This window comes from Cibotium barometz, chromosome 40 (assembly GCF_041138505.1).
Source record: "Cibotium barometz isolate CiBa-2024 chromosome 40, ASM4113850v1, whole genome shotgun sequence".
Lineage (NCBI taxonomy): Eukaryota > Viridiplantae > Streptophyta > Polypodiopsida > Cyatheales > Cibotiaceae > Cibotium > Cibotium barometz.
Genome location: NC_141085.1, coordinates 878,016 through 887,654, shown reverse-complemented (window position 1 = coordinate 887,654; position 9,639 = coordinate 878,016). Strand labels below are relative to the sequence as shown.

The window sequence follows — 9,639 nt, the reverse complement described above, 5'->3', positions numbered from 1 at the left end:
AGGAGATAGCACCATGTCAAAGAGTAGCATGATAGAGCCCGATTCGGACACCAAGGTGAGGCCATATGTGGTAAGATGATTAAGAGACAGCTTAGGTAGGCTTGGCATCTTGCCAAGTAGGCTACATGTAAGTACATGATAATATATCCATATCAAACTTGCACCAAGAGTATAGGGAGACCGTCCTAGGACACAATGACCTTAGATTTTACGAGGCTTAAATAAGAACCCTAATAACCTCTGATGGTTGTCGAAGCTACATTAATACCTTTGGTCCTTTGCTTAGTTTGTTATTACCCTAGTTAGGTGATATGGTCAGCTAGGTCAAGTACAACAATTGTCACGTGCATCTTACACTTGGATGCCCCAAACATGACTGCATAAGAAAAGTGCAAGACCCTATGGCTAGATACAAATACCTTGGTCCCTTAAGAGCCCTTGTCCATGGACTTGTTGACCACCACAAGTGTGTCAAAGCTAGTCACGAAAGTCATGTATGTATTAGTCCTTCTCGTGAACCCATATGAGGCATGGTTCAGCAACACCAAGAGTGAGACCACGCAGGCTAAGGAGTCTAGTCCACATTTGTTAGGTCAATTGGCAGGGCAAGAGACCCACAAGCTTGTGCACATACCCTCAACATCCAATAGCCAATCTTGCTACCTATCTTTATTGCTATGGGCACTCTTCTTTCACAATGCATTCAATCTTCCATCACAATGTCATTATACTCTTTATTTTACTTATCCAATCGCATGCTAATAAACTCATAGGGCTGAAAGAAGAATCCCAGAGCTTCCGCGTGTTACAGGACAACCGCAAGGTTTGCATATCTCTCCGATGTTCTTTAGCGTTGTGGCTAATTTAAGAAAATTATCACTTGAAGATAGAAGCTCCCCTAATTTCATAACAAGCATGGGCACTCCATGCCCCTACAAATGAGTCATCCATATGGCCAAAGTAGAGGCCTCTAGTTAAATATATATTTTACAAATATGCACAAATTTACAAGAAGTAATTGGAGATATACGGTCATGGGAACCTTGATCCAACTTGTCTTCCATCTCCTTTTGTTCATAACACTCACCTACATCATGTGAACAACAATACCTTATATCAGAGGAGCGAATTTTTACTTGAATGTGGTATTGTGTATACATAAGATTGAGCTTTAGTAAATGAAACATGAATACCTTCAATAACTAATTGTCATAAATATTTAAATTTTACTTTATAAGGATTTATAAATTCAAAAGTTCCTTGTATTAGATTAGTGAAAATTTTACTTGAAATTACGTGTGCAATGCTCTATTGCATATGAGCTTTAGTCTATAACATATGAATATCTTAAATATTTAATTTCCGTTAAATGTTGGGAATTTTATTTAACAAAAGGATTTATGAATTCAAAATCCTTGAATCCTCCAAGAAGGTAACCCACCAAGATTGAAATTTGGCATTATGACTAATATTTCTCACCAACACAATGAGTTAGAACATAGATAGTACACCCTCCCACCTATATGGTGTAGGATTTATATGCACATTTGGTAGTGATAAATGTGGTAGGGGTTAGGATAAATACGTGCATTGGAGGATGGAGCACACTCTTGTGTGTTCCTTTTTAAAAATTTGGCGAGAAACACCGGTTTATATACCACCGGACTCCAGTTACAAGGACGCGCAACACTGTAGAGAGCGCGGATCGAATCCACACCACCGGCTGGGACATCGTCCACTTTAACCACTCCACTACAGCCGTGTTCGCAATCTTGTGTGTTCCTTACAATTAGGACATGGTGTGTTATTAAATAAATACGATGTGGCCAGGGTACAAAAAGTCATGGTTTCCAACACACTCATTTATGTTCCTAATCTTTTGAAAATCCAACATTTGGTCTTTTAGCCATGTACACACATGCGAGCCCGCACCCGTCCCATACACGTGCAAGCCTGAATTTTCTCGTACACACATGTGAGCATGTATCCGTACACTGGGTACTTGTTTGTACAGCTGGTGTACATGCCGTCCGTACACATGCTACCGTATAGGTCTCCAGCACTATTGTAGCTGCATCCGCACAGTTGTACAGCTTCTCGTACATCTGTATCCATCCGTACCTGCATGTACTGTATCTGTAGAACCTGCATGTACCATACGCCCATGTGTGCTGGCTATACTACCTGCACCATTGAAGTTTCTGTGTACTCGGGCTTTTCTCAAAATTGAGCTTCTCCTTTGAACTTGAGGTGCACGGTACAAAGGAAAATCTGTATTTCCAAAAATTTGCGGGTCTTTCAAAAATTGAAAGCCTACAAAATTGGAGAGAAAGCGCACATTAAAATTTAGGGCTTTCTACTATAGCTTTGATATGCACGTCCACCCACCTTGTAGCCACCCATGACAACTGCACAGGACAGCTGCACAGCGAGAAACTAGTGTAGAACCAGAGCAAGTGGTACCAGCTCCTACTCAAGAATAGACAAGGTGGGCTGCAAGAGATGAACATGCAATGTCTCTTATTGCACTTTCTGTAAAAAAGATCCATTATACCTCATTTCAGGTCAACTGCAAAACAAGTTGGGGTTGTTAAGGTTTTAGCTTAATTAAACATTCTTAAACATAATTGAAGAGATTAATACTTAAATATAAATATGAGACAAAGAGCGGAAAACTTTGTTGTATTGCATTGAGACAAGGCCTTCTTAAATAGGACCTAAATAGGTACAAACGCAGAGGCACATCCTTGACGAAAGGGTGTGACTCTTGAATAAATAGTTATGTCCTTTGGATGTAGAGATGTATCCTTTGATAGATGTCTCTTTGAAGAGAATTGTCCTTTAGTGATGACCCATGTGATAGGGTGTGACCCTTCATAGGTGTCCTTTCAATGATTGAAGGCTAATGAAGAGTAGTTAGAGAGATAAAGTCACAATCGTGACATTCCCTCCCACGTAAAATAAAACTCCAACTAAATAAGAGACTTCTGATGTTGAAAGAGCTCTAGAAATATTGGTAGATGTTGAAGTTCTTCATCATCAATTAAAATAAGACTCCAGCTAAATAAGAGACTTTTGATGTTGAAAGAGCTCTGGAAATATTGGTAGATGTTGAAGTTCTTCATCATTAGGCCATTTATGCTTGTGGTGAAACTCGCACCTCGATTGTCTTGTTGTCGTGCTTTAAAAGCTAAATCCCAAGTTCTAGCATCATTCTTCAATGTCTTCTTTGTCTGCTTCCAAATGTTGGGCTTAAAATTGACTTGGCTATGTTGTGGTGTAGAAAAATCTAAAGGTTCAACCATGAACTTTCTCAATGATACCTGAATAGTATCTGCTAAAGTGTTCCGCTTGAAAGTAGTCAAGTTCTCATCCAATTTATTAGAAGAATTGTGAAATTCTCCATAGTGTTGAAAACATTATGCTCTTGCTTGATGTCAACTATGTCATCCCATATGGATAAAAGGTTGAAACAATTGCTATATCCGCTTTTGTTATCTCTGTGTCTTCAAAGAAGTCCATCGTTGGTGACTCATCATGTTGAGATAAAGAATCGAAGGACTTCTCAATATCATCACGCTATTCTTCTAAAGTCATGCTGGAAGAATCCTTGATGTTGTCACTTGATGTTTCAAGGTTAGGACTAACATGAAGTGCATGAGCTACTACATGTTTTCCTTTGTTGGAGCAGTCTTCTAAAGTTGAAGGTTCCACATTATGGTTTTGAGGAGCATTGGGTTGTTTAGGGTATTTAACCAATCTATGGTTGCCATTACAAATTGTGCAAAATCCTATCTTTTGTTATTCATGAGAAGACAAAACTACTGCAGGACGATGAGTATGAGATTAATAACGTCTAGAGTCCTATCCAGATGCACGTGGTTGAAGGAACTGTTGGCGCTGAGAATGATAAGATCACCCTTCTTGTCGACGAGGTTGCCGCAAATGTTGCCAAGGAGATTTGGGTTGAAATTAAGAGTTACCCGATGAGGATTGTTCAAAACCCTCACCAACCATACGTGAACCGCTGCCATAGCAACCTTGAGAGATCGATGTTTGAGAATTCGGATTCATATTTGCAATACGCTTGGCATAATGAATGGCGGTAGCAAGGTCAACAAGGTTGTGCTACCTGTGTTTTGTCCATAGGGTCAGGGATGCCGGGCACCCCTGTGGGGAGGTTTGCGTACACCTATGTGGAGCTTACAGGTGACAGCATGGGTTTTGCAGGTGGTAAGTATGTTTTAATTCATTTTATTGCTTTATGTACATGTTACTAAGGTTTATGAGTGTAGGAGTACACACTCGCTCAAAGAAAGATGGATACTTTATTAAGTTTTCAAAGAACTCAAGGAGTAAGAAAAGTCATGTATTGGCTTTCTATTAGTATGCAGGACACCGTGATTGGGCATATACAGGATGCCAAGTCACCTAAGGAGGCATGGGACACATTGGTGATGAAGCTGTATGAAACTAACACCAAAGCACGAAAGATTCAGTTGAAGAATGAGCTTCGTACTGTGGAGAAGAAAAATATGTCTGTGAATGATATGCCTTGAAGATCAAGGGCATTGTGAAATCCCTTGCATCAATTGGTGTTTCTGTTGATGATGATGATAAAGTGAAAGTGTGTCTACGTGGTCTCGGGTCACAATACAAGGCGTTCAAGACGTCTATTCAGACTCGGGAGAATATTCCCAACTTCACAGATTTGGTGTCAATGCTAATCATTGAAAGAGAAGAATTTGGGTAAAGATCAACAGCTTTCACAAAACAAAAACAATTCAGAGTAGCAGACCTTCTACACAAGTGCAGGTAGAGGACGAGGTAGAGGTCGTGGCTAAGGTGGTGACCAAACAAGTAATCAAAATTATGGTCAGCGACAACAGCAGTAACAGTCCCAAGATTCGCAACAACAACACACAGGTGAAAGAGACTAGTTTAGAGGTAAGGGAAGCCAACGAGGTCATTCTAATTGACAAAGACATCATAATGATACACGAGACTGTTTTTACTATGGTCAGCCTCGACATGTGCAGGCAGATTGCTATAAGAAACAGAGTGACTTGTGAAATGGAAAAGTGCAACAAAATAACTATGCGTCCTCTAACAAAAATAATGAGGATAATGAGAGGTCGTCTGTTATGCAACATGTAGTTAATGCTGTGTCTAGAAATGATGTAGCAGCATATAAGGATGATGTATGGTATGTTGGTTCAGGTGCTTCAAACCACATGACATGTCATGGGGTGAGTGGTTCAAGGAAATGAAGAGTCTTGAAAGACCAGGTTTTGTTGAAACAAGATATGATACTGCTCATCTGATTGCCCATGTTAGAGATGTGCCATTGTCTATGCAAGATGAAAAGGTGAAGTACCTTGCAGATGTACTTCATGTTCCGAACATTACAAAGAATCTGATTTCAGTTGGCCAGATGATTGAGCAGGGTTTACAGGTCCGGTTTAACCCTGATGATTGTTATGTAAAAGACTTTAAAGATAAGTGCAAGTTGGTTGCAAAAGACAATAGAGTGAGCAGAATGTTTACATTGAATGTAAATATGCCTGAAGTGAGTGCTGCAATGTTTGCAAGTGATTCAGGAGTCTTTGTAAATACAGACATTTGGCATAAGAGAATTGGGCATGTAAATGTACAAAGAATGAAGTCTATGCAGACTGAAGAAATTGTGACAGGGCTACCTAAGTTTAAGATTGAAAGTATATAGAAAGTATGTGAAGCATGTCAATTTGGAAAGCAAAAAAAGCATGTATTTTCAAATGACAGAAATGTAAGCAGGAATGTACTAGATGTTGTGCATTCAGATGTATGGGATCCTGTGAAGACAATGTCTATGGGAGGCTGCAGGTATTACGCAACATTCATTGATAACCACACGAGGAAAGTGTGGGTGTATTTCATGAAGGAGACGAGTGAAGTGTTCACTCATTTTTAGAATTTTTGAGTGATGGCTGAAAATAAGACAGAAAAGCTTGTGAAGTGCCAAAGATCAGATGGAGGGAGGGAATACTTCTCCAATGAGTTCTCTGAATTCTTGCGACAGAATGGCATTCAGAGACAATTTACATGTACATACACTCTGCAACAAAATGGAGTTGCTGAGCGGAAAAACAGACACATTGCAGGGAGAGCCGAGCATTGATAGCAGAGAAGAATATGCCGCATAGCTATTGGACTGAGGCTATGTCTACAGCAGTTTATATCATGAACATGACTCCTACTGCAGCCATATATGATGTAACGCCATAGAAGAAGTTTACTGGCAAGAAACCTAATTTGTCTCACTTAAAAGTTTTTGGATGTATTACATATGTGCATGTGCCAGATGAGTTGCGTACTAAGTTGGATCCAAAAGCAGAAAAATGTGTGTTTATTGGGTATTCCTTTGAGCAAAAGGGATATAGATGCTATAACTTTGCTACACATGAATTGAAAGTAAGTAGGGATGTATTTGAAGAGATGAGTAGCTCATATGCTGCTTAAAAAGATGTTGTTGGGACTGATGTAAGTGGAAACGTGGTTGCACGTAATGCAAGTCAGTAATCACAGTCATTGAGTGGCCTAGGAGAGTCCTCATCCAATGGTTCTGTTAATAGACCATGGAGTGGCAGGTTGCGTCATAATACCAGTCCTGGAAATGTAGTTGGTACATTACAAGGCAAAGAGAAAGTGGTTGAGTCCCTTGGTATGCTTGATATTTTTGCAAGACATTCTCTTGTTGATGGAGAGTCTAGTGGCTTGGAGATGAGTCTTAATGAGGAGCCTAGGATTCCAGCAATGAGGACGCCTGGTGTGAAGAAGGCTATGGAAGCCTTGAATGCAAAGTTACAAAGATCTGGAAGAGTCAAAAAACCTTGTGCAGAGGTTGACTTATGATGGTTATGTGGCACATCATTATGCTTATATGGCAAAAGTTGTGCAGGTTGTAGAATCCACATGTTTTGATGAGGCTATTGAGAATGTGTGTTGGGAGAAAGCTATGGATGAGGAGATGGATGCATTGTATGGAAATGACACCCGGGACTTCGTGCCATTGCCTGAAGGCAAGAAAGCTATTGGTTGTAAGTGGGTGTATAAGGTGAAACATAACAGTGATGGTAGCATAAGCAAGTACAAGGCTAGATTGGTAGCCAAAGGATATGTGCACACACATGGGATTGATTATGAGAAGACATTTGCTCTGATTGCAAAGATGGCATCTGTGAGAGTTGTGATTGCGGTGGTTGTAGATAAAGGCTGGTTTTTACATCAGATGGATGTAAAAAATGCGTTCTTGCATAGTGACTTGCAAGAAGAAGTGTATATGGATCAGCCACTTGGTTTTGAGGATGCAAGTCACATGGAGTATGTAAGTAAGCTTCGTACGGCTTCGTATGGATTGAAGCAAGCTTGACGAGCATGGCATGACAAGATTGCTAAGTATCTTGTCACTATTGGTTTTCATATGGGAGATGCAGATCACTCTTTGTATGTGCGCAAGAGTGATAAGGGTATTGTGATCATCACCATCTATGTAGATGATCTTATTGTTGGGGGTGAAAACTTGGATGAGATTGAGCATGTAAAAAGTCTTCTCAAAAGGAAGTTTGAGATGAAGGATTTGAAAGATTTGCGCTACTTTTTGAAAATTGAGGTCATTCGCATACCTAATGGTATTTGGCTGTCGCAAGCAGTATGTATTGGACATGTTGTCCGAGTATGGGATGGCTGGTTGCAAACCAATCTCGGTGCCATTAGGTCAAAATGGCAAGCTTAGTGCGAATATAGGTTGTGTTGGAGGATCCCACTATGTACAGGAAGATTGTGGGGAGTTTGATCTATGTCACGATTAGCAGGCTAGATTTGAGTTATAGGTTCCGCGTAAAGCACATCTTGACAGTGTGCAACGCACACTTCGGTATTTCAAGGCCTATGTTGATTATGCATTGTTTTATGCAGCAAGTGTACCATTGGAGCTATATGGATACACAGATGCAGATTGGGTAGGTAGCATCTCAGCCAGGAGATCTACCAGTGGATTTATGTTTTCATTGGAGAGTGCTGCTGTGACATGGAGCAGCAAGAAGCAGTCCACAGTGGCCTTGTTGAGTACAGAGGTAAGTACAGAGAAGCTGCGGTGACAGCATGTGAGATAGCTTCGTTACGCAAGCTACTTGCTAGTTTGGGATTGCATGTGGAGAGAAAGGTCGTCATATATTGTGACAATCGTAGCAGTATACAATTGGCTAAGAACCCAGTTTTCCATGCGCGGATAAAACACATTAAGGTACATTACCACTTTATCACGGAGAGTCTTGGCAGGCGACATCAACTTGGCCTACGTCAGCACACAAGATCAGGTTGTTGACATCTTCACAAAGGCCTTGGAAGCTGAGAAGCTCCGCAAATTTCGAGATATGCTTGGAGTTCACGAGCTGGAGTTGAGCTTCAGAGGGAGTGTTGAGATGTCAAGCTCAACATGAGCTACCACTCACGAGCGCCTGCATGACCGTTCGACATTTACATCACTAACGGGTTTGGTAGTTGGCACCGACATATCTTCGCCAGAGATTTTACAGCTGGACTACACCGACTAGTCCACACCTACCCACTCCACTTAGCGTGTTCACATTATGGACCACTTGTATATACTCTATTAAGTGTGTTAGTCACTTTATCTTCTTTGTAGAAGAATTTTCAGCCTCTCATCTTGTGTGTTCTCTTCTAGGGTTTGTGTGAGTGTGTGCGTGCTTGTAAGAGATCAAGCTCTCTTCTCCCTTGCATCTTTTCGCCTTTGTCCTAGGACTGACTGGGACTACTTTGGAAGCAGGATAGAGCAGATATGGGAAGGGACTGGATTTTCTCTCAGGTTCCATCGCAAGCATCTTGGATGCATGCCTTAGCAAGATGAGAAGTTGAAGTTTACTACAAGAGGCACCACATAGCAAATTGGTGGGATTCCGTGAGCAAGAGATGCATTTGCCGGGGTCTTGTCCCCAGATAGCCCATTGATTGAGAGTCAGCTGGTTGCGGCCCGTACAGAGCTCAGATTCGTAGAGGCGAGGAGGGTGGAGTACAGATACCATGCCAGAGCTTTCTTCTGGACCCATGCTGGAGAGATAGTCATTGGGGATTTCTTTGAGATTTCGGCCCCCTAGAGAGATGGTATTTGCAGGCTGCGAGGCCAGGATGGAGCTATGGTTTATGACACCCCCCCCATTGGAGAGCCATTGCCACAGATTTTTTCAAATCCCTCCTCACAAGTGCCCCATTATCCTCATAGCTGGTGGATGCGCGAGAGAGGATCTGCCGGTACACAAGAGAGGTGGTTCCCCCCCGCTCTCTAAACCTTCATATTGACTCCCTTCACATCATAGCCAGTGGCAACCTTGACAGCTCTTCTTAAGGACAAATGCCGAGGGGCAGATGGGCTTCTGGTTTCCTATTTTTGTCGCCACTAGGATCTCCTTGGAGCAGCCTTCAATGAGATTATGACCACAGGCCCATGCCAGAGAGGCTTTCAGAGGGTCTGATTCAGTTGATTCCCAAGGAGGGTGGTGACAAATTGGAGACTTCAGCCTTTCCTCCTCGGCTTGATCCATGACACTCAGACAGGTTCTATTTAGGATCGGAGCATTCTAG

The 9,639-nt window shown here is 41.5% G+C and overlaps 1 protein-coding gene across 5 annotated transcripts in view; it reads right to left on the bottom strand.

The window, feature by feature from the left end:
- Positions 1–880: 880 nt before the first annotated feature.
- Positions 881–9,639, bottom strand: part of LOC147615085 (putative inactive purple acid phosphatase 27) — a 126,605-nt gene continuing 117,846 nt past the window's right edge. The window contains exons 14-15 of one of the 5 annotated variants that reach the window (XR_015262744.1): positions 2,389–2,569; positions 1,788–2,313 (exon numbers count right to left, since the gene is read on the bottom strand). The gene's annotated coding sequence lies outside the window, so the exon portion shown is untranslated. Of the gene's footprint in view, positions 1,088–1,787; positions 2,570–9,639 lie in introns of those variants that run through there. The other 4 variants (XR_015262743.1, XM_086779044.1, XM_086779046.1 and 1 more) reach the window with 4 other exon arrangements.